Below are 26,298 nucleotides of genomic sequence, written 5' to 3' on the forward strand. Positions count from 1 at the left end.
AATATTCAATAGTAAGAAGAGAAGCAATCTAGTGGGCAAAAAATTTGAACATACATTTCACTAAAGAATATATATGAATGGCCAATATGGATTCCAAATAAGCACATGAAAAAGTACTCAACATAGTCATTTGGTAAACAAATTAAAATCACAATTAGATACATTTCTGCATCTACTTCAATGGCTAAAATTTAAATCTGTTATAGTTATCCAAAGATAAAGATTTGGAGCAACTGGAGCTCTTATACATTGCTTTTGAGAATGTAAATGGCACAGTCACTTATATTATGGACATACACCCACCATATGATCCAGCAATCCCACTCTTACCAAGGGAATTAAAAACGTATGTCCAGGGGCACCTGGGTGGCTCAATTGGTTAAGCAACTGACTCTTGGCTTCAGCTTAGGTCGTGGTATCAGGGTCGTGAGATCTAGCCCCACATTGGGCTCCATGCTCAGTGTGGAGTCTGCTTAAGACTCTCTCTCCCTCACCCCTCCACCCCCATCTTTCTCTCTCAAATAAATAAATAAATCTTTTTAAAAAATAAACATATGCCTACGCAATGACTTGTAAATAAATGCTTTGGCATTTTCATTTCTAATCTCTCAAAGCTGGAAACATCCCAAATATCCTTCAACTGATAAATGTATAAATGCATTGTAGCATATCTACACAATAAAATACTACTCAGTAAGAAAAAGCAATGAACTACTGATACACACAACAATTTGGATCAATTTCAAAGACAGTATACTGAATGAAATTTAAAAAAGACACAGAAGGCTACATACTAAGTGATTCCACAATTGTGACATTCTGAAAAAGGAAAAATCATTGACACAGAAATCAGATCAGGGAAGGGATTTTGGCATGATGGAAATATTCTTTATTTTGCATGTGGTGGTTATTCCTCTATACATGTTTGTCAAAACCCATCAAGCTATACAACTAAAAGTTACAAATCTTACCTTAAAATTATACTTTAGTAAAGTTGACTTTAAAACGAAACATGAAGAAGGATCTGATTCATCAAAAAATTTCAATAAATGTGGCTCCAAGTAAAGGCTAAAATTGAAATTAGGAGCAATTGCAAATGCTATGTTCTCTTAGCAATGTTAAATATTAGAGGGGGCTCTTCCTGGAAATGGGGCCTTTACAGCATCAAAATTCAACTGTTTATAAAACTAAAAATCAATTCGAGCATACATTTGGGATCTTGCTACTATACGTCATATTCATATTCAATACCTTGATAATTTTAGATAAAGAAACATTTTTAAGCTTAAATAACACGTGACAACTTGCAACATTAATTCCAAAAAGCTCACAAAGAAAATAAATTTTAAAAAGTACTCATATATAGAGAACAAGAGAGATAAAATACAATATACAGACTTTTTAATGTGGATAAAAGCTACAACAAAAATAGAGATTTATTCAATTTTTAACCTGGTTCTTTATACAAATTATTAGGTAGAAAGAGATAAGCAACAGAAAAACTAGTATGCTAGGAAATCTCTACTGAATAGAGAATTCTGATTGTATTTAAGATGTACAAATAAATATTACCTTATTTTCCCTGCTCTTTTAGTAATACAAATATTTATTTTGCCTTATTTTTTTACTTTAATCCATTACTATATAAATTTAGGCTTTATCTCACCATGAGTATAATCTCAGCCCTATATTCCTTAAGGTTCCCCTATGTACTTATGCTACCTTTTTTTCTATATTTTTAAAAATTGATTTTAACAAATAAAACTTTCAAATAATTAAAAAAAGATTTGTCATTTCAGTTTTAATTTATTTAAATGGCTTTAGTTAAATGAAATGCAAAATAAGCAAAACCTGCTCCAACCTTTGATTTTTCTATCTGATTGATGCCATCACCATAATGCTAATCATTTTAATGTTGTCTTTTGGGTTCTATGTCCAAAGGTACCTAAAATCTGAGGATTTCCCCCAACCAATACTCCATAATACTCATTTTTTTCATCCTTACTGCCATGGTCCTAATTCAAGCCCTTATTAACTCTTAATTGGAAAAGAAATTAATGTCCTCCTGACCATTCTCCCTGCTGACTCTCACTGTTATGAACATCTTCCACCTCTCTGATCTTTTTTTTTTTCATCTACTTAAAAAATCACTTTTGGTTGTTAATGTTTAGAGAAATCAAAGTGAAACTGCTTTGCATGTTATATAAAGCCCTCACTAATCTAGCTCCAAGCTATCTTTAACTGTATCCTTCCTTTCCCATGACTCCCTGATGTCTTAGTCTTCTTAAGCCACTGTAATGAAACACCACAGATTGGGTAGCTTAATTTACAGAAATTTATTTCTCACAGTTTTGCAGGCTGGGAAGTCCAAGATCAAGGTGCCGGCCAACTTGGTTTCTGGAGAGAGCTCTCTTCCTGGCTTATAGACAGTCAGCTTTTTGTTATGTCCTCACATGATGGGGGGTCATGGGGCAATGATAGTTGTGATGTAAGGAAGAGAAAGGGAGAGACAGACACAGACACCCAGAAGGGTGCTAGCTCTCTGGTACACTAATCCTATTGGATCAGAGTCCCACCCTTGTGACCTCATTTAACCTTAATTATCTCCTTAATCTGTATTATCTCCAAATATAGTCACAGTGGGAGTTAGGCCTTTGCATGTGAATTTTGAGGGAACACAATTCAGCCCACAGCACCTGGAAATGCATTTTAAGCTTCTAACCACAGCATAGTGTATGTCAAGGCCTGAACTTTACCCACGTTCATTTTTTCTCTATTTTTCTCTATATTTTTTTCACCTCCACAGCTTTATCCTGATCTTTCCAAGACCTATAATCATCTTTTGACTTCCTCTGGGAAAATCCTACCCATCTTTGAAAGTCCTGCTTAAATGATCAAGTCAAGACACAAGGACCTTTATTCTAGTTTTATCAATAAACTGGAAGTGCAAACCGAGCAAGTTACTTAACATTTCTGCTTATTTTACTATTTTTCAAATGAGAATGTTGAATGAGATCATTTCTGAGCACCTGCTAGCCTATGAGTTTATGTTTCTGTACCAAGTTTTCTCAGATGGTCCCCATGGGATTTATCTCTGTGGCCTTGTACTTCACTAAAGTCCTCCCATGTTAGATCCCAGCCTATTCTTCCCTGTATCCAAGTTAGCTGTCTATATCCTGTGTGTTATTTTGTGAATTCCTTGTAGGTGATGACCTCTCAGCCTCTAAGGCACATTGCTTTTTTGGGCTCCTTCCCCCAAAATATCAATACATACTGAGTTATTTTTAGTTTTTTTAGTAAATTTTAACTCATAAATGAAGGCCAGAAACTACTGATAATCATTAGACAAGTTACCACTTAATACTGATGTGTTATAGTAATGTCAATCACAGGTGTGGGCTTTCTTTCGAGATGTTAGGAATGGAGTGGGTAATGAGGAGAGAGACAATTTTCCAATTTTCCAGATGATGGCATAGGAATACAATTATATTAGTGACACCATTCAAGATAGCTAGAAAGCTAAAATGAAGACTGAAGTATCCTTTCCATTGTTTTTTTCAATTAAACTTTTGTTTCACTTTCACCTGCTAAGGAGTTGAATTTATTAGCACTATGCTCTAACCAACTGAGCTAACCGGCCGCCTTAAGGAGTTGAATTTATGCACTTAATGAAATATCTGTACTAATTATAACACATATAATAATTTTTATAGTTAAAAGATCATTATCTTGCATATTATTTACTGAAATATGTAATAAATCTATATAGTGAAGCATAATATTAAACTGTGTATAAGAACATAAGTTTAAAAAAAGAAAAATCAGAAAAACATTTTTCAGCATTCCTCCTTAAGAACATTGCCTTTCAAAAATTGCATATTGGCTTCCAAAATGGTAAACATACTGGGAGAAATCATAGATAGAGACCAATATAACAAAACACAATAAATAAATAAATGTAAATAAAGACTATCAAAAAGACCATAATAACAGTTCAAAATATTAGCAGTTCAAAAAATCAAATAAAGAGCAAGAACTAAGAAATAATAAATATGGTAATAATGGCATAGAATTTTAGGGGTGAAGCAAGAGAAACTATTTACCAAAAAAGATTCCCAACTAAGAAAATAAAATCTTATGTAAACTCAACTCTGAAGACAATTAAGAAGATGATAAAATTGACCTTTTAGTTTCAACTGCCTATTTTAAAATAATGGTTTGGTTTTAGATGGGTGTCAGCACTGTGAGACTGATCAATCACTATGTGTCATTGTCTGCTCTGACATATGTCCTGCATATCTAAATGAGGGCATATTTTACATGCTAAGCTTACAAACTTAGTATGTATTCATTAAGATAACTATGAACTTGAAAAAGGAGGATATGGTTTAGAATCTCAGCAATTCCACTTACTTATTGAAGCTCTTTGGATAGTTTTTGGGAAGGGAATAATTCTCATTTTTATAGGGACTAAATGAGTATGCATGCATAAAGGTATTTAGGAGAACATATACCACAAAAATGCATATTAGATATTAAATATGAACTTGAGATTAAGCACTCTATTTTCTAATTATTTAAATTTTTTAAAGATTTGATTTATTGGGGGCCCGGGTGGCTCAGTTGGTTAAGCGTCTGCCTTCAGCTCAGGTCTTGATCTCAGGGTCCTGGGATCGAGCCCTGCATCTGGCTCCCTGTAGGACTCAATCCCAGGACCCTGAGATCATGACTTGAGTCGAAGGCAGACGCTTAACCGATTGAGCCACCCAGGTGCCCTTAATTTTTTTTAAGTAAACTCCATACCCAGTGTGGAGCCCAGTGCAAGGCTTGAACTCACGACCACTGAGATCAAGACCTGAGCCGGTATCAAGAGTCAGATGCTCAACTGACTGAGCCACCCAGGCACCCCTAATATTTTTCAGGTCTGAATGAAGACAACTGTAAAAAGACATGTTAAATTGGGTTAGATTTCTTTTATGATATATCACTTTGCCCATTTTAAGTATTTACAAATGTCACAATAAAATAATTTTGTAAAATTCTATTACTAAAAATAATTTTTACTCAAAAGTACTTCATAAAATGAATCTAATATCTCAGGGACTAAGCAATGTCATGAACAATTATCTAAAACATTTCATTATAGGCCTGTCAATGCCATTTATATTTCTTAACATTTTCACCAATGAGTGATTATCCAAGGCAGACAATTGGAGTCACTACTTTCTTCAAAAGAGGTAAAGCAGCATGGATCTTCATGGTGCTATTTAGCTCTAAAAGTACACAATGTTCATCTAATTTATCTCTTTCTAAACCATTGGCAGATGATTACAAGAAACTGGGCTAGTTTTTCAATTCCGTAGCATCATTAGTTACAAGCTTCATTCATCATGACTAGAAATTGACACAGTGAAAATCCCCTTTATGTAATCTCTAAGGAATTCTAAAAAGGATGAGATGTCAGTGAAAGAAAACTTCTTGGATTTCACAACAGAGTTTTATTTTTAATCTGTACTATGTATGATGAATGAATTTATATGAACATCTAAAAAAATTATAAATATTTGAGTGAAAAGATATTGAGTTGTAGAATGTATTTTGGGGAATAATTTTATTCTTTTACTGTGATAGGGTTGGTCAGCCTCATTCATCAGTAGCAATCCACTCAAATTATTCATTGACTGTCTATTGTTATTATTGTTATATCTTGATGGTATCTACTAGCTGCCCTGACTGAGGTAACTATACACATTATTTCACTTGATCCTCAAAATAATACTTAAGAATAGCCAGTATTGGGGCACCGGGGTAGCTCAGTCAGTTAAGCGGACCAGCTCTTGATTTTGGTTCAGGTCGTCATCTCTGGATCCTGAGATCAAGCTCCACAGGTGGGGCTCAGCACTCAGCACAGAGTCTGCTTGTCCCTCTGCCCCTCCGCCTGCTCTCTCTCTCTCAAATAAATAAATATTTTTAAAAAAGAATAGCCAATATCATGACAATTTTACAAATGAAACTGAGCCTGGTGAAGCTAGTTAATATATATAAGGTTAACCAATGAGTAAATGTGGATAGGATAAAAACTGGGACTCTTTTAAAAATTACAAATATGATGCTTTGTTTACTAAAGTAACACCACTACCTATTATGTTTATTTATTCAAAAATATTGAGTGTCAAACATATGTTAAACATTAAAGCTTTAAAAACATATAGCAAAGCACTTACTCAAGTATACAATATAATGATAGACTTTTTTTTTTTTTTAAAGATTTTATTTATTTATTTGACAGAGAGACACAGCGAGAGAGGGAACACAAGCAGGGGGAGCGGGAGAGGGAGAAGCAGGCTTCCCGCTGAGCCGGGAGCCCGATGCGGGGCTCGATCCCAGGACCCTGGGACCATGACCTGTGCCGAAGGCAGACGCTTAACGACTGAGCCACCCAGGCGCCCCAATGATAGACTTTTTATTAAGAAATTTTAGTGTTAAGGATAGTTTTAGATTTATAGAAAATTTGCAAAGATAGCACAGTGTTCCCTATAACCCAAACTCTGTTTCTATTATTAACATCCTATATTAGTAAGGTACATTTGTTTTGTAATTAATAAACAAATACTGATACATTATCAAAACCAAATTCCATACTTTATTCATATTCCCTTAGTTTTTATCCTATTTTTCTCTTAGGATCTTATCCAGAATACTATATTACATTTAGTCATCATGTCTCAAGATCCTCTTGGTTTGACAGTTTCTCAGGCATTTCTTGGTTTTGACGACAATTTTGAGGAGTATGGATCAAATATTTTGTAGAATGTCCCTCAATTGGGATTTATCTAATTTTTTTTATTATTAGACTGGAGTTGTGGGTCATTTTAATCCATTCAGGCTGTTATAACAAAATATCAGAGACTAAGTAGCTTATAAAGATTTCCAGTCCTATCAACAGAAATTTATGTCTCACAATTATGGAGGTTGGACGTCCAAGATCAGGGTTCCCACAAAGTCAAGTGGGAGTTCTCTTCTGGATTGCAGACTTTTCACTGTATGCTCACATGGTGGAAGGGGCTAGGGAGCTCTCTGAAGCCTCTTGCATAAGGCACTGGTCCCACTGAACCCTCATGATTTAAGCACCTCCCAAAGGCCTGACCTTTGGCAGTAATACCATTACCTTTGGAATTTAGAACGTCAACAATAAATTGTGAGAGGACATAGACATTTGAACCATAGCATGGGTTTTTGGAAAGTAAGATCTCAGAGAAAAAGTGCCATTTTATCACATTATATCAAAATGAGTTATTACTGTTGATACTGAGGTGGTTACCTGGCTAAACATAAACTTTTAAAAATAATTAAAATGCCTGAACTGAGGGACAGATAATGAGAGTAAGTGAAATGCAAATCATGTTTCTTAAATCTATGCAAATTATTTGTTTGTTTATTCTGTCACTACTGAGTAAAAGATGTGACAATCTCCTCATATAATTGTGAATGTCTATTTCTTACCTATAATTCTGATCATTTTTTTGCTTTATATATTTTGAGCTTATATTAGCCTCATGCACATTTAGAATTGCTTCCTGATGAATTTAACATTTTAATATCATAAATTGTACTTCTATCTCTGTACATATAATAATACTTTTCTTAAAGTCCACTTTTTTATTTATATAACTACTTAAGCTTACTTTGGTTAGTGTTTACAGCATATATACTTATTTTAGTCCTTCTACTTTCTACCATTCTGTATCCTTAAGTTTGAGATGTATCTTTGAAACTAGCATATAGTAGTGTTTTATGTGTTATCTAGTCTGTGAATTATTGTCATTTATTTGTGGTGGGAATATTTAACATAATTATTCATAGATGTGAATCTGCATATACTACCTTAACAAGTGCTATATATCCCTTTTTCTCCATACTATTTTTTCTCTACTTCGTCTTTTATTAGCTATAAAATTCTAATTATTCCATTTCTCCTGTATTTGCTTGTTATATAAATTATTTTGCTAAAATTGTGGTTATAACTCCAAAGATGTAAACGTACATCTTTTGATACATCAAAGGTTAATTATTTTACTTTATATAATTACCTTTTTCACATATATGTTTGTTACCCCTTGCCTTACTTATCTGCTATTGTTGCATATATTTTAATTCTAGAGATTTTAAACCCCAAAGACATTATTATTACTGTTGTTGTTTATAAAGGCAATATTCATTTAGATTTAGCCTCACAATTACTCTGCTTTTACTTTTCAGTTTTTTCTGCCTTTTCTGAACTTCCATCTAGAATATTTCTCTGATGCCTGAAAATCACCTTTTATTATTTCCTTAGAGCATGTATACAAATGCTAAAGTTTTTTAATCCTTGTCTTTCACATTTATTTTTTGAAATATTTTTTTCTATGTTGAATTCTAGATTGACAGATACTTTCATCAATTTATATAAATAATTCCCTTGCATCTTGGCTTCTTGGCTTTTGTTGAAGTCACTGTCAATCTAATTGTTTGATATTATATGTCTTTTTTTTTTTTAATCTGGGTGCTTTTTAGGTTAATCTCTTTGTGTTCCGATTTCAGGAGTCTTACTATAATATGCCTAAAAGTGGATTTACTTTTCATTAATCTTGTTTTGTGTTTAGAGGTCTCCTTGAATTTGTGATGATGATCTTTGTCAACTTCACACACACACAAATTTGGTCAAACACTGCTTCTACCTTATTCTCTCTTCTCTCCACTGAGATTCAAATGATATGTCTATTATACCCTTTTACTGTATCCCTACGTCTTACTTCCATTTCTCTATTTCACACCATTTCCATTTTTTAATCTCAGTATTTTCTTTTGACCTATCTTCTAGTTTATTTCCTTTTTCAGCTACATTTCATCTAAGTTTTAATTTTGGTTTTAATATTTCCATTTGGATCTTTTGGGTCATTTTAGAGTTTTCAGTTGCTACAGAAGTTTTTTTTTTTATTTTTTCTTTGCAAAATGTTAGTGAACATGTTAAGCATAATTATTTTAAAGTCTTTTTGATAACTTTGCTACTAGAATGATGATAATTTCACTCCCTGCACTGATAACCTGTGACTCTGCCCTATTTTCTATTATTTCTCCTGATTTTTGTTCATCTCATTTTTTTTAACTCATGCCAGATTAGTTTTGATTGAGAACTGGGTACTACTTATAAAATATTCTGAAATAATTTGATGTTATCTCCTTTAGTAGATGATTCACATTTGTTTCTTACAGGTGGGTAGGTGTACTAGCACTCCACGATAACTTTTATTCAATAGGATTTTTGTCTCATAGAAGATTTAAGAGTTTATTCCCTGGGAATAGTTAGATCTGATACAAAATACTAGGTCTGCTTCTTTGGACCATTTCTATAACATCTCTAAGCCAACACTTTTGTTTTCTTCTGCTGTTTGTAAAATGGAGATAATGGTATCTTCATCTTAGCACTGACATAAAGGTTTTACCACAGTTTGAAAGATTGCTAGTACTCAAAAATATTAGGTTATTATTTTATTACTATTGATGATGATTATTATTCTTTGGTCAATAGGGGTTGAATCAGATATTCATGCTGAAACTGAATTGGAAATTTTGAGTTCTAAAGTTGTAAACACAGCCCAGTAACTAGGAGACATAAGAATGGGTATTAATGTAAATAGCTTTATATTTTTCCATTATTTCTAATAAAATACAAAAAAAGCCAAATAGGTTCCTGTGCAGTATGAATGTATTTATGCTCTGTCAATCTGCCTGATCTTCTCTTCTTCTCTGTTGAGATATATCTTTCTTCTCTTTCCTAAAATGCCTCTGTATCTCCCTAGCATAACTTTTGTTCATATGGGTAACAACTATAGTTAATACTGTGTTTTATGGAACTAAGATGGATATGATTTAATAGAAAATAATAAATTATTTGAGGTAACTAGAAATAGATAACACAGCAGATGTTCAACCTACATACTGAAAATATACCTCTTTTCCTGGATAATTTACTGTAGTTTTAGATAGTTATAAATATCAGTTAAATACTGGGTTTCCAATTAGTAGTACACTTAAGAAGTTCACTGAAAAGGTGAAAATTCTAATGTTTCTATTGAACCACTGTGACACTGATGCATTTTTAAAGTTTTAACACTTCTAAAGAAATTGAATTAAAATCTTAGTCAACTGCAAGGGAACTATAGAGAAAGCACACTTGGAAAAGATTAATGAAGAAATTTATAACTTTGAGATTAATTTGTTTTTAATAGAGCTAGAGAAATTCAACCCAAAACTCTATGAAGAGTAACAGTGTATTTTTGTCATTATTAATAAGAAAACTGGGACTCTGATTCTTTTCCAATTCACCTAGTCATTACTAATGGAGTTGTGTTTCAATACTACATCTTTACACTGTACCACAGTATCTCTTCTTCTGAATATCATCCCCTTATAGAATACAATTATGACCCAATTTGTTCTCCTAAGTAGCTACTCATTGCTGATTTACAGAAAACTGTCTTTGTTCTTCACTCATGTTATACTATGTTTTGTTTCTCTTTGTTTGGTTTTCGTTTGGGCCTAAACTGAATTTGCCAAGTAATAGGGAAAAAACTGGGTCTCAAAGAGGCAAGTGACTTGACACAATATGGATCTAATAGTACCTTCCATGACAGAAGTTTTTAGTTTAATATCTATAAATGACTTATATGAGCAAAATAAATCATTTGATGAAAAAAGAAGCTGTCATGATCTTGAATTATTATTTAAAAGTTAAATAATATAATGACTGAGATTTGCTTTAAAATATTTCAGGACAAGGGAGGTTGAAGGAAATGGATGGAATAAAATTGGAAAGATGCTGGTAACCATAACTATTGATCCTGGATTAAGCCCACATGAGTATTCATATACTACTCTCTCTACTTTGGTGTATGTTTGAAATTTTTCATAATACAAAAGTTATTTCCAAATGCCACCATGAATCAAATTCTCTTTACTATATATCAGAGGCAATATTATTTGTTGTTTCTTAAATATCTGAATAAAAAATAAAGTAAGGTTTTTATACTTATGATGCACAATCATTTCCATCATGAATTTTTATCTTACTATTTACAATGACCTTACTTTCAAAACCAATAAGCTTTCACATTAAAAGAAAATGTAACAAGTAAAAGAAATGAAGAGGAAAGAAAATAAAATCTAAGATCACCAACACTGCTTCTCATCCACCTAGCCATCAGAGGGTTTGCTCCTGAATGTCATCTAATTTTCATGCTGCTGAGCAGGATCATAAGAGAAATGACACTGAAAGACCAGAACACTGGAGAACTGTCACTATTGTATTAAAGTAAAAAAGTCTTTACTTAGGCTTTTTCTCAATTTTCCAAACTCAGTCTTCGTAGACTATCCAACATACCAGTACATTTTATATCCAGTATTTTTATCCTATTTAAGTTTTAAAAAGTAGATTTGGCAACTCCCAGTGCTTTTTGAATTTAAAAGAAATAAAAGAAAAAGAATCAGAAAAAAAAAACTAAACCAAATATTACTAATTGCGTATAGAGAGCATAATCTAGACTCAAAATGACATTCGACTGAAAATGCCCTCTACAGATGCTAAAATTACTCTCTCATAACCATTTTTCCTGTCTGTAGAAAATCATGATGTTTCAAGTGCAGTGATATATAAGTGCAATGATGACTAGTGCTGACACAGTGAAAAAATATAAACTGCTTGAAATTGGCCAAAGAAATTGAAGATAACCAGCCCATTCAAGCCCCTGCACCCCATACTCCCTTCTTCTCACTGTGCATGTAGATTGAATGTAAAATAACCCAAATGGAAAGCTCCATCTAAACCTACTGGACAATATGAAATAATTTTTAAATGCTGGATGTGTCAATCACACCTGTTAAACTCTTGAACAGCAGTAACTTGAATTAGAGGACAAAATTAAGTAATCATCACAATGTCTTCAAAGTGTTCCTTGGGCTGACAGTTGTAAACACATCCTCCTCATCAGTGTCAAGGAAGTTTACAAATCTCCTACAAAAAAAAAAACAATGCCCCTGCACAGCAGGGTTGACCAGAAAGGAAGCAGGGAGCTTTCACCATTCATTATATGAATGAGAATTTCAGAACATTTGTATATCTGCATTGTTTCCATTTCAAGCTTGAAATTCTGTCTTTAGTTAATCTTTGGGAAATTGGTATAATTTACGTAAATACTTAAACTCATAAAGCGAGACTTTCTTGCAAAAGCAAGTCAAGACACAGGCATACCTCAGAGACATTGTAGTTTGGTTCTAGACCACTGCAATAAGCAAGTATCACAACAAAGTGAGTCAAAAGAATATTTTGGCTTCCTAGTGCATATAAAAGTAATGTTTACATTGTACTGTAGTCTACTAAATGTACAATAGCATTATGTCTAAAACACAACGTCCATAGCTTCATTAAAAAATACTTTGTTGCTAACAATTTGCTAACCATCGTCTGAGCTTTCAGCAAGTCATAGTCTTTTTTGCTAGTGGGGGGTGTTGCCTTGATGTTGCTGGCTGCTGGCTGCTGACTGCTCAGGGTGCGGGCCGCTAAAGATTGGGGTGGCTGTGGCAATTTCTTAAAATGAGACAACAATGAAGTTTGTCACATCAACGGAGTCTCCCCTCACAGATGATTTCTCTATAGCATGTGATACTGTTTGATAGTATTTTATCCACAGTAGTAGTTCTTTCAAAATTTGAGTCAGTCCTCTCAAAACTTGTCACTGCTTTATCACCTAAGTTTACATAATGTTCTAAATCCACTGTCATTTCAATAGTCTTCACAGCATCTTCAGCAAGAGTAGATTCCATCTCAAGAAACTGCTTTCTTTGTTCATCCATAGGAAGCAACTCCTCATCTGTTCAAGTTTTATCATGAGATGGCAGCAATTCAGTCCCATCTTCAAGCTCCACTTCATTCTAGTTCTCTTGCTATTTCCATCACATCTCCAGGGACTTCCTCCCCTGAAGTTGTGAACCCCTCAAAGTCATCGAAGAGGGTTGGGATCAATTTCTTCCAAACTCCTGTTCATGTTGATACTTTTACCTCTTCCACTGAATCATGATATTCTTAATGGCATCTAGAATGGAGAATCCTTTCCAAAAAAATTTCAAATTACTTTGCCCGGATCCACCAGACAAATCATTATTTATGGCAGCTATAGCCTTACAAAATGTATTTCTTAAGTAATAACACTTGAAAGTCAAAAATACTCCTTGATCTATGGTCTGCAGAATGGATGTTGTGTTAGGAGGTATGAAAATAAAATTAATCTTGTTGTATATCTCCAACAGTGCTCTTGACTGACCAAGTGACCTGTCAATGAGCAGTAATATTTTGAAAACAATTTGTTTTTCTGAGCAGCAATTCTCAACAGTGGGCTTAAAATATTCAGTACACCATGTTGTCAACAATGTGCTGTCATCAAGGCTTTGTTGCTCCATCTTAAGAGCACAGGCAGAGTTAATTTAGCATAATTCTTAAGGACCCTAGGATATCTGAAATGGTAAATGAGCACTGGCTTCAACTTAAAGTCACTAGCTGCATTAGCCCCTAACAAGACAGTCAGCCCTGTCCTTTGAATCTTTGAAGCCAGGCATTGACTTTGCCTCTTTAGTTATGAAAGTGGTAGATGGCATCTTCTTCCAGTATAAGACTGTTTTGTCTACACTGAAAATCTGTTTAGTATAGCCACCTTCATTAATTATTTTATTTAGATTTTCTGGATAACTTGTTACAACTTCTACATCATTGCTTGCTACTTCACTTTGCACTTTTATGCTACTTAAACCTCATGAACCAACCTCTGCTATCTTCAAACTTTTCTTCTGTAGCTTCCTTTCCTCTCTCAGCCTTCACAGATTTGGAGAGTTAGGACCTTGCTCTGGATTAGGCTTTGTTTTAAGAATTGTCATGGCTGGTTTGAACTTCTATCCAGGCAAATAAAACTTTCCATATCAGCAATAGGCTACTTCACTTTATTATCAACCGGAGTAGCACTTTTAATTTACTTCAAGAGCTTTTCCTTTGCATCACAACTTGGCTAACTATTTGGTGCAAGAGGTCCAGCTTTTGGCCTATCTCAGCTTTTGACGTGCCTTCCTCACTAAGCTTAATCATTTCTAGCTTTTGATTTAAAGTAAGAGATAAATAACTCTTCCTTTCGTTTGAACACTTAAAGGCCATTGTAGGATTATTACCTGATCTAATTTCAATATTGTTTTGTCTCAGGAACAGGGAAGCCCAAGGAGATGGAGAGAGACGAGGAGAAGGCCAGTCAGTGGAGCAGCCAGAACAAAAAATTTATCGATTAAAGTTCACCTTCCTATATGGGTGTGGTTTGTGGCACCTCAAAACAAGTACAATAGCAACATCAAAGATCACTGATCACAGATCACCATAACAAATATAATAATAATGAAAAAATTGGAAATATTGTGAGAATTACCAAAATGTGACACAGAGACATGAAGTGAGCAAATGTTGGGAAATGGCACTGATAGACTTGCTTGATGAAGGTCACCACAAACTTTCAGTTTGTAAAAAAACACAGTATCTGTAAAGTATGATAAAGTGAAGCACAATATATTCTTTCAGTTTCTTCCTGTCCTGAAAGCTCTTTATCTCTCCATCCGTTCTGAATGACAGTCTTGCTGGGTAAACTATTCTTGGCTGCATGTTCTTTTCATTTTGTACCCTGAAAATGTTCAACATCACTAGCCATCAGGGAAATACAAATCAAAACCACAATGCAATGCCACATTACACCAATTAGAATGGCCAAAATTAACAACAAATGTTGGTGAGGATGTAGAGAAAGGGGAACCCTCTTATACTGTTAGTGGGAATGCAAGCTGGTGCAGCCACTCTGGAAAACAGTATGGAGGTTCCTCAAGACATTAAAAATAGAGCTACCCTACGACCCAGCAATTACACTACTAGGTATTTACCCCAAAGATACAGATGTAGTGAAAAGAAGGGGCACATGCACCCCAATGTTCATAGCAGCAATATCCACCAATAGCCAAACTGTGGAAGGAGCCAAGATGCCCTTCAACAGATGAATGGATAAAGAAGATGTGGTCCATATATACAATGGAATACTACTTACCCATCAGAAAGGATGAATACCCAACATTTGCATCAACATGGATGGAACTGGAGGGGATTATGCTAAATGAAATCAGTCAAGCAGAGAAAGACAATTATCATATGGTTTCACTCATATGTGGAAAATAAGGAATAGCATGGAGGACCACAGGGAAAGGGAGGGGAAACTGAATGGGAAGAAATCAGAGAGGGAGACAAACCATGAGAAACTCTGGACTCCGGGAAACAAAGTGAGGGTTACAGAAGGGAGGGGGTGGGGGTATGGGGTAACTGGGTGATGGGTATTAAGGAGGGTACGTGTTGTGATGAGCACTGGGTGTTATACACAACTAATGAATCACTGAACACTACATCAAAAACTTATGATGTACTATATGCTGGCTAACTGAACATAAATAAAAAATTGATTAAAATTAAAATTAAAATTAAAAAAAAGTGAAGCACAATAAAATGAGGTATACCTGTATTAGTTTCTTTTCTATTCTAGGATTTTAGGGGAAAAAATTATTTATAGATGAACCGGAATAAACATGATAATTGACATACAAAATCACACAATATTTGGATAAGTCAATAAGCCCAATCTTAGACTAGATAAATGAGAAATGTTGTGTAAATATAACATTGTTCTGTGTCCTATACAATGCTGACATAAAAAGGGAAATATGGTTTTTAAAGGGTCCAGTTTAACGTGAACTACCTTCCAGTAGTGTGTTGGCACCAACTGACTCACCAAGGGCAACTGTTAAATTATCAGAAATTTTGTGAGTTAAAAATGAGTTTTAAACACAACCATTATTAAAATTAAATTATATAAATTCAAATCCTATTAATAAGAAATCTAATAAATACCCAAAAGCCATCACTTCCAAATTATTTTTCCACATTTTACTATTATTTATGCCCTTGAGATTTTTTATTAAAGTATATATGACATAAAATATTATATTAGTTTTATTTTTTTTTAAGATTTTATTTATTAATTTGACAGAGAGAGACAGAGTGAGAGAGGGAACACAAGCAGGGGGAATGCGAGAGGGAGAAAGCCTGCTTTCTCATGACCTGAACTGAAGGCAGATGCTTAACGAGCCACCCAGGCACCCCATTATATCAGTTTTAGATGTACAACATAGTGATTTAAAAATTCTCTGCATCACTCAGTACACCACAATAAGTTTCACCATGTTATTACAATATTATTCACTATATTCCCTACCCTGTACTATGTCTACTGAGATTCTTTATGCCTATTGTGCTATATGGTGGGAATATTATAATGCTGTGCTACTGCACATCTCTTCCCAACTCCATGTTCATACCAACATGACGTCATGTCTGTAGGCTGAAATAGAACATGATGGGATTATTCCAACCACGTATATCAACGAACACTACATGTCAGTGCTGTTTTTTCTTAAAGAACTTGCTATCAAACATTTACCACACATCACTGTATATTGAATTTAAAGAATAAAATAAACATTAGTACACATAAAAGAGATTATATATGTAAAAAAGTTTAAAAAAAGTCTATGTTCTATTACATTACTTTTACAAATTCTTATTTGACACTTCAATCAAGGGAGGAATTATTTAATCAAGTATCTATATAGTAATCTAGTTTGTATGTTTTTCTAGGTTGGAATGGTGATAAACAACGTATTATGGGCAGAAGAAAATCTGATATTTATTTTAATTTTTTTAGAAAAACACTCCTGGGGCACCTGGGTGGCTCAGTCAGTTAAGCATCTGACTCTTGATCTCGGCTTGGGTCTTGATCTCAGGGTCATGAGTTTGAGCCCTGCATTGGGCTCCACACCGAGTGTGGAGTTTGCTTGAGATTCTCTCCTTCTCCTTCTGCCTTTCCCCCTGCTCACACATGCTCTCTCTCTCTCAAATAAATAAATAAAATCTTAAAATAATAATGATAAATAAATAAATAAATAAAAGAAAAACACACACAATTTCAATTAGTAATCATTTCTAGGTATATTTACATCAACAAGTTCCTATTTATGTCTAACATTTAAGCTAAAGATAGAGTAAAGCTCACTGACAGTTAAAACATACTGTCTGCACACAAATAAGTGGTTATTTGGGTAGCTCTCAATAAGGAATCTACCTATTTGCAAAGTAACCCATATTTTGTACATGAACCCAAAGGTACAAAATAACCTGAAAATAGTACAAAACTGAATAAAAATTCAGAAGTATTTGGTATAGAGGAAAGTTATAGAGTAGAATTCACTGTGAGATAATTTCATGGAATAAGAGGAACTTAAACTCTGCTTTTGTAGCCAGAGTAGAAAAACAGAAGTAAAAGGAGTAACCATAGCACCTGGCAGCACCAATAAGCATAACTGCTGTTACTGCTAAGTGAGCGACTAGACTGCAGCTACTCATACCCCCAAAGCCACTAGTATTGTACAACAGAAATGTTTTCTACACTGAGAACAGGCTGTTTTTTGGCCTTGGGGAGTAGCCCTGGTTAAATGAAGTCAGTAATTACCTGGTCATGGTAAATCTGCAAGAAAACTTGCAACTAATAAAATGCAGAAGTGGAATTTAGTAAAAAGATAGGCTGGATAATTAATAGATGCATACTGTGGGAAGTTCTAAGTTTAAGATATTATCTCTCAGAAGCTCCCCAGCAAGCTTAAACTCCAGGTCCTCTACTCATGAACGCACCATTTATTGTCTTTTCCACCTTCCCTGCTTTACTTCCCTACTCCTTCAACATGATGTCCAGAATTATCTTCGTGTCCCACCCACCAAAAAAAAATCCTTGCACTCAATTCTTTGCCCTAGAATTTTGTTTTCAGGGAATCCAGACTAATATGGAGTCCTTATAGATGTTCAAGACTGACTGTGGTATGAGAAAAATATGTAATTCAGCTGTGACCAATAGCATTTCAGATAAGGTTTTCCATACTATGTCCACACAATTCTTGGGTTGACTTAGAAGAGAGAAAACTACTTCAAGCATGCAAGCATAGGATCATGAAAACAACTCAATGTAATAAATGTGTATACAGTATCTGCTATACGCACTACAGAAGGCGCTGTGGAGGATAGCAAAATGAGCCAAACTGCTCATGGCCACAAAGCACCCAGTTTCCTTCCACTAAAATTCCCCAAAGAGACCATTAAACAGGCCCAAATAGAAAATCAGATTTCTCAAAGGTGATCAAATAACTCTTTTTTTATTACTAGACTCTTAAATGTCAAGCGGAATGTTTATAAAATCCTGACCAAGCCACATAATGAATCAATCTCTCCAATGTCAATGCTAGCTGATACTAACAAATTTGGGCACATTCCCCAGAACCAAGAACAGAAGGAGATTTTCCTCTGGTGATGGACAGTAATTCACCAAATTATATTTATCATTATAGCCAATCAGGCAATTATCAAATGTGTTGTCCCTTGACAGTAGGAACAATACCACTGATTGGCTGCCTGGCCATAATGGTACCCAGTTCTTCAGCTCAAAGGTCAGGGTTCTTTAGAACTTTTCTTATCAAGTTAAAAAGCCTTGAAAGCCCTCGGAACTCAATTCAACTACCTGCTGACGGATGTTATAAACCTCCCCTCACTACCCCACAACCATATCTGTTTCCTGCCAGGTACTTACGCTTAGTACACCTCTTCAGGAGTTCATAAGTATTCCAAACCTACTTTAGTCTAAAGCTACAAATTTTGGAAGTTCATTAAATACTAGGGTCTCCAGAACTACTCCCCAAAGTAGTTGTTTAGAACAGAGCAGGCAGAGGTGACCAGGATACAAGGGAATGCAAGAGAACAACCATGGTTGGAATACCAATGAACATGTCATTACCCATACATTGTGCTTTCTCTGTGAACTTAAGCAATATTCAATTTCCTAGAAGCTGAAGTTACATAATGTAATCTCTGGAGCAAGTTAATTTTTATATTTTAATTACTTCCCATTCTGCTATAAAATCACCATCCAAGTACATTAAAACATATCTATATGAAAAGAACACTGGAAATGCTAAATAGTCCACTTACAATAAAAGTAAACATCTTAATTTCCATAAAAAAGCATTATATTTTTAATCAGACGTTAAGAAAAGTGGGAATAACAAGGCAGTTTTTGCCTTTGTCAGAGTGACTTGGGTACCTCGGGAGAGCCCCAAAACAATGTTGCACACTAGACAGCCCCACCCCACAATGCCTAGCTTACTGTATGTGGCATAATTTGGCCCATCTATAGAGTTTAATTTCTGAAAATGATGCCAGAAATATTATGTTGGAATAGAATAACAGCAATAAAATTTTATACTAAATCTCTATCAAAACAACAATACAATTCATAGAGGTCCATTAGAGATAATTTCTTAAAATAAAAATCATAAACTACAGTAAATTTCAAGTAGAAAGATACACAGAAAATGCAAATATGTCCTTTTTTAAAGAGCTAATTCTATCTTGCTGGTCTAGTGCTGTATATAAGCAACTGCCTATGTCTTTAATCTGGATTGTAACTGAAAGGCCCTTCTAGCTAAAATATTCACTCTGCAGCCTATTTTGGTGTCTAAACTCCCAACTACATTCACTGCTTCATTCCTCTTGGTCTTATGCATTATTTTTGTCATTTTTTTAAAATTAAAATACTTATAAGAAAGAGAGCATCCTCCCACCATTGGACACCTTAGATTGCAGCTGTTATCTATGGGGATAGTACGTTGAGTAAATACTGCATAGCAGTGACAGCATAAAGGATGAAGCATGAAAAAAAGCACTCCTGACTCCTTTACCAAGAACCTAGTAGATAACCGACTGCTGCTTTTGGAAAGGAGTTCTGATTGACTAGATCAAATACTTCCTCCATCATCGGTTGAGCATCTGACTCTTGATTTCAGTTCAGATCATGATCACAGGTCCTGGGATAGAGCCCTGCCTCCAGTTCCACACTCAGAACAGAGTCTGCTTGGGATTCTTGCTCTCCCTGCCCCTCTGCCCCTACCCCCAGTCACATTCTCTAAGTAAGTAAGTAAGTAAATAAATAAATAAATAAATAAATAAATAAATAAATAAAATATTTTTTAAAAACCCAAATACTTTAGAAAATAGTCAACAGATCTAATAAAAATGTAATATTTCCAAAAAATAACAAGTCTTGTTAAATAATTATTTTTACATACAGTATTTGATAATGGGGGAAAGTAGTCATCTAACCAGATCTCCTATATTTGTATAATGTCTTAAAACAGTACTAATTTTAACAATTTAGATTATTTAAAGTGATCTTATACTCTGGATCATAGCCTTCAATTCAAAAACAATGGGCTAAAGGCTAGTGATTTGGGAGGAAACTCATCCACCTGAGAAAGAGGTGATTATGCCCTTTCTCCTAGATTCATACAAATATTAGGGAGTCACTTGATCAATCTGAGCACCCATTTCATGGTTGAACAATGTGAACAATCCCTGCCATGCAGTTTGTTGCATGGTTAAATGAGATGGTGTCTTGCATAATGCTACACACGAAATAACAGCTAGCTCTTACTATTATCAGGCTACCATTAAACTAAAAAAAGTCAAAAACCAAATTGGAAACTGGAAACTAACAGACATTAAGGGAAGAATTTATAGTGGAAGTACTTGGAATTATTAAGAGAAAGTAAAGATAATGCACATAACAACACTTATGATTTCATATGTATATATACTGATGCACCAAAAGTAGGCAATAAACCAGAAATTGATATGTAATACAGAAGGTAATTACTATTATCCTAATTATTACCAAAATTTAATAGACTAGGGCTCATGCTTTTTTTAAATAGCAGGAACAATATAATGGCAGATAATAATTATTACAATCAAAGAAATTTGGAGATAAATTCCATTACCACCATTTTTTAGCAATTTATTTTCTGGAAAAAAATTCTCTGATACTTGGTAAAAATGGAAATAATAAGAATTTTATGAGGATTAAAGGCCAAAAGAAGTGAAGGTTGGCATAAATAAAGCAGTTAGTAATATTACTTTTGATTCCTTCCATCATTTGGAAGAAATAGATCTACTAGAAAGGGATAAAAGCAAAACAATAAAATAAAACTTGTTTGGAAGTCTCAAAACAGGTACTTTGGAATGAAATAAGTATGAAGACAAAAGGAAAAGGAAATAGAATGGATAATATTGTGGGAATATGCTAAAGACTTAGAAGCCAAATAGAACAGACCAACAAATAAATATATATTTCTCTAGAACATAAAACTGACCTGAATGCAAGATAAAGTTGTGATGGGAACTTCAAGTCTCAAGCCATCTGCTGGGAGCCTAATACTGCTTAATGCCAAGTATCTGATAAATAGTTAATGAATTCAGTACTTGACCTGATGAAATTAGCTTTCCACAATGTTGGCATAGTTGAAACATGAATGTGAACTTGTCAAGAGAGCTGTGTAAATCAGCTTCATCCAAACAGGGCATCTCTATCATCAAAACTAAAATGATGTCAGTATGAATATCATGCCTCTAATTTTCTCCTTATTGGTGGACCTTTAGAAGAATGTGCATGTCAAATACATATAACTTGTATATGTATAATAAGATGTGAAAATAAATTTAATCATGATTTTATAAATAACTGTCTAATAAAAGTAGCAATGGAGAAATGCCTATTGGAATTCTCTCTGAAATTGTCAGAGGACAAAAAATGTTTTACAAATGACCATTCATTCATTTATTCATTTAATAAGAATATATTAATTGGACAGCCACATGTGAAAGAATGAAACTGGACCACTATTTTACATCATACACAAAACTTAACTAAAAATGGATTAAAGACTTGAACATAAGACCTGAAATCATAAAACTCCTAGAAAAAAACATAGATGGTAAGCTCCTTGACACAGATCTTGGTGATGATTTTTTTTTAATCTGACACAAAAGCAAAAGCAAAAAAATGCAAAAACAAACATAAGGAATGGTATCAAGCTTCTGCACAACAAAGGAAACTATCAACAAAATGAAAAGACAACCTACTGAATGGGAGAAACTATTTTCAAATCATACATCTAGTAAGGGGTTATATCCAAAATACATAAAGAACAAATACAACTCAGTAGCAAAACAAAATAAAACAAAACAATCCAAAGGTGGGCAGACAATCTGAATAGACATTTTTCCAAAAAAGACATAAATTCAGCCAACAAGTACATAAAAGGATGCTCAGCTTTACTAATTATCATGCCTAAGTCTCACCTGAGAAAGTAATTGAAGCTTGTTTACGTGTGTGTGTGCACATGCTCACATGTGGCAAGATAGAGGAGGAGACAGAGGGCACATTGGTTCTCAAGGTTCCCAAACTTGTGGTCTCAGGATGCTTTATACTTTGCAAAACAAACAAGAAAGCAAACAAACAAAAAACAACAATAAAAAACCCCAGTATATGGTTTGTACTTAGACCATCTTTGAAATTTAAACTAAGAAATTTATTTGAAATAACAGTAATAAACCAATTACTAATTAACCCTAATAACATTTTAATCAAAATAACTATATTTTCCAAGACAAAAGAAAAAGTAAGAAATAAAGCAATCCTGAGAAAGAACAAAACCGGAGGCATCATACCTTCTGATTTAGAGTAATCAAACAGCATGGTATGGCATAAAAAGACACATAGACCAATGGAACAGAATCGAGAGCTTAGAAATAAATTTATGCATATATAATTAACTAATATTTGACAAGGAAGCCCAGTGAAGAAAAGACAGTCTCTTTAATAAGTGGTGCTAGGAAAACTGGATAGGCATATACAAAAGAATGAAACTGAAATCCCTATCTTACACCACTCATAGAAATTAACTCAAAATGAATTAAAGTCTTAAATATAAGACCTGAAACTCCTAGAAGAAAAAATAGGGAGATATCTTGAAATTGGTTTTCACAATAATTTTTTTGGATATGATACCTAAAATATAAGTAACAAAAGTAAAAATCCACAAGTGGGACCACATCAAACTAAAAAGTTCCTGTATGGCAAAAGAAATGAGCAATAAAATGAAAAGCATCCTATAGAATTAGAGAAAATACTTGCAAACCACATATCTGATAAGGGGTTAATATCCAAAATCACTAATTATCAAGGAAATGCAAATCAAAACCACAGTAAGATATCACCTCACATATATTAGAACAGTTATAATAAAAAAGACAAGACATAACAAGTGCTGGAGAGAATATGGAGACAAAGAAACCCTCATGAGAAATCCTCACACACTGTTGATGGGAATTTAAATTGGTGCAGACACTATGGAAAAGAGTTCCTCAAGAAATAACAGAACCATCATACAATCCAGAAATTCTGAGTATGTATCCCATACGCAATGAAATCACTATTTGAAGAGAGAGAATGTTCACTGCAGCATTACTGACAATAGCTAAGACATGGAAAGAAATTAAGTGGCCATCGATGAATGAATGGATAAAGAAAATGTGGCATATACACATATACAGTGGAATATTACTCAGCCATACAAAAGAAGAAAATCCTGCCATTAGTGATGATATGGATGGACTTTGAGGGCCTTCAGCTAATGGAATAGAAAAAAAAATTAAATTCATAAAAACAGAAAACAGATTGCTAGTTGCCAGAAAGGAGGCCTGAGGAGTGGGGGAAATGGCTGAAAGTGGTCAAAAGGTACAAACTTCCAGTTATAAGATACAGAAGTTCGGAGGATGCAATGTACAGCATGGAGACTACAGTTAACACTACTAAACTCTATATCTGAAAATTTCTAAGAGAACGGATCTTCAAAGTTCTCATCACAAAAAATATATATATTGTAACTATGTGAAGTGATGGATGTGTTAACTAAACTTATTGTGGTCATTTTACAATATATACATAAATCATTATGTGGTACACCTTAAACTTACACAATGATATATGTCAATTATATCTCAATAAAGCTGGAAAAAATAAAAATTGCTCTGATATGCTCAATGATTTTTGAAACTAAAAAAATCTTAGATTTTGCAACAATTATCATCCTAATTTCTGATATATATTTGATTTTTTACAACTAATTAAAATGCATGTTTTAAGGAAAAAAAGAGAAAAGAGTGGCATTATTTTAAAGCTTTGGAAACATCTTTTAATTTTATATTAATAGGAGACAGCTTGATTACTCCATCTGTTCTTTATTCAAACTTTTGCTATGATAGGTTTGGTTGAAGTACATTAAGAAAACCTGCCTCAAAAAGATGAACTTGCAACAGGGGAAAGTATCTTAGTAGCCTTTCCAGGTAATTGTAGCTATTTTTTTTGATAGTACATCAACCGTTGACAAGCAGTAATTAAATTTTTAAAGTTGCTTGGAGTGTGGAATCTACAATTGTGTCAAGGAAACTTCAGATTCTGCTCCATTACAATCTATTGATCTATATCGTACTTTTCAATGGATCTTTTACTGGTGCATGATTTTGTAACATTTGCATTGTTCATTTGGAAAATATTACTTCACTATGGTGTGCAGATCTTTCAAATGTTTACACATTTCATTATGTAATATTTTTTAATACCATACTTGTTAACAGCATCAGGAATCTAATCATAAAAGTCAGTATGGGGAAGCTGTTAGGCTCGCAGTGGTCGGAGCAAGTTATCTAAAATCCTAATTTTCACTTGGAAGTTCAAATTTTCCCACTGGCAACAAAGAGTTGTTTTCCTTGAAGTGCCAGGCTCAAATGATTCATTAAAAGAAAGAAAGAAAAAAGTCTGTCAAATACTCAAGTCTCACTAAGTATAGTTTGACAGCTTTTCTTTCAAGTAAAAGCAGTATTTCATGAAAAGGAAAGCAGCTAAGTGACTAGCTAGTTCAGGCTCCCACTCAAGTAATTACTCATGTACTTCCTTATGCAATAGAAGAGCTTTTTGTGCATTTCCCATTTTGTCACAAAATACTAGAAAGATGTAATCTCAAGGGCTGAAATTTAATAAAATTAAAAGTTGATACTTTATCAAGGACATTCCTAAGTGAAACTAGCTTTTTGTTTTTTTTGTTTTTTTTTTTAATAGAAGATGTGTGACAGTAAAGAACACAGTACCTACTAGAACACTCTGTTGCCCCTGTGTTGGTTCAGGATGAGGCACCAGCACTTTCACACACCATTGCCTCGTGCTCTATCAGTGCAAATGTCAATATAGTGAAAAGGGCAAATCAAGTTTTAGTATTACTATGAAAATAGGTTCAGACCTCCTGAAAAAGTCTTAGGGATTTCTAGCGGTCCACAACACTTTGAGAATCGTCCTTTAGAGCTCTGTTTCTTCATGAGGCTGCATAAGAGCATCACCTGGGGAACTTTCAAAAACTACCAGCCTTGGGCGCCTGGGTGGCTCAGTTGGTTGGGCGACTGCCTTCGGCTCGGGTCATGATCCTGGAATCCCTGGATCGAGTCCCGCATCGGGCTCCCTGCTCGGCGGGGAGTCTGTTTCTCCCTCTGGCCCTCCCCCCTCTCATGTGCTCTCTCTCATTCTCTCTCTCTCTCAAATAAATAAATAAAATCTTTAAAAAAAAAAAAAAAAACTACCAGCCTTCTGGCTCCACTACAGATTCACTTAATTGGTCTCTGGGGTGGGGACTGGCATAGGTATATTTTAAATCAGGTAATTCTAATGTAACCTGGATGAGAACAACTAGTTTAAAGACCAGTAAAAGAGGGGGGGTGATAATCCACTCCTTTGTGGAAACTAAAGCAGAGAACTTTGTGAAACTGTGAAGAATCTAATGACCTAGGGGCGCCTGGGTGGCTCAGTTGGTTAAGCGACTGCCTTCGGCTCGGGTCATGATCCTGGAGTCCCTGGATCGAGTCCCGCATCGGGCTCCCTGCTCGGCGGGGAGTCTGCTTCTCCCTCTGACCCTCCCCCCTCTCATGCTCTCTCTCTATCTCATTCTTTCTCTCAAATAAATAAATAAAATCTAAAAAAAAAAAAAAAAAAAAAAAGAATCTAATGACCTACTGCAGACTTTTTAGCACCTTGAGTCTTCGATTCTTACCCCTACATCCTGGCATGTCTCCACATATTCTTGAATATAAAATTTCTTTTATGGTGTCTGGAAGACTTGGAGCAAGGAATTCTACAAAATTTTTAACAAAATACA

Source organism: Leptonychotes weddellii, chromosome 1, assembly GCF_054177405.1.
Source record: "Leptonychotes weddellii isolate Sample4059 chromosome 1, ASM5417740v2, whole genome shotgun sequence".
In the NCBI taxonomy this organism is placed as follows: Eukaryota; Metazoa; Chordata; class Mammalia; order Carnivora; family Phocidae; genus Leptonychotes; species Leptonychotes weddellii.